Below are 559 nucleotides of genomic sequence, written 5' to 3' on the forward strand. Positions count from 1 at the left end.
ATTGAGTATTAAATGCTCAACACGTTGGCATAAATTTCATCCCTTAGTCACAATTAGGGTGGGAGGAATGAATTTTTGAATTGCAAAAATTTTTTTTTTCCATCCCTTCGCACTTTCAAAAATTCACTCCTCCCTCCCTAACTGGCGTAAAGGTATGAAATTTGTGTCACTCATTGAGTATTAAATGCTCAACACGCTGGCATAAATTTCATCCCTTAGTCGCAGTTACGGTCGGAAGAATGAATTTTTGAATTGAAAAAAAAAATTTTTTTTCAATCTCCGCAATTTGGAGAATTCATTTGAAAAAAAATTTTGTTTTCAATCTCTTCGCTCTTTCAANCCATCTCTTCGCACTTTAAAAAATTCACTCCTCCCTCCCTAACTAGCCCTACGGGATAAAATTTGTGTCACTCATTGTGTATTACATGCTCAACACGTTGGCACAAATTTCATCACTTAGTCGCAGCTAGGGTCGGAGGAATGAATTTTTGAATTGAAAAAAAAAATTTTTTTTCAATCTCCGCGCTTTGGAGAATTCATTTGAAAAAAAAATTTTTTT

This window comes from Diachasma alloeum, unplaced genomic scaffold, assembly GCF_001412515.2.
Source record: "Diachasma alloeum isolate Michigan unplaced genomic scaffold, Dall2.0 Dall_scaffold_00448, whole genome shotgun sequence".
NCBI classification, from domain to species: domain Eukaryota; kingdom Metazoa; phylum Arthropoda; class Insecta; order Hymenoptera; family Braconidae; genus Diachasma; species Diachasma alloeum.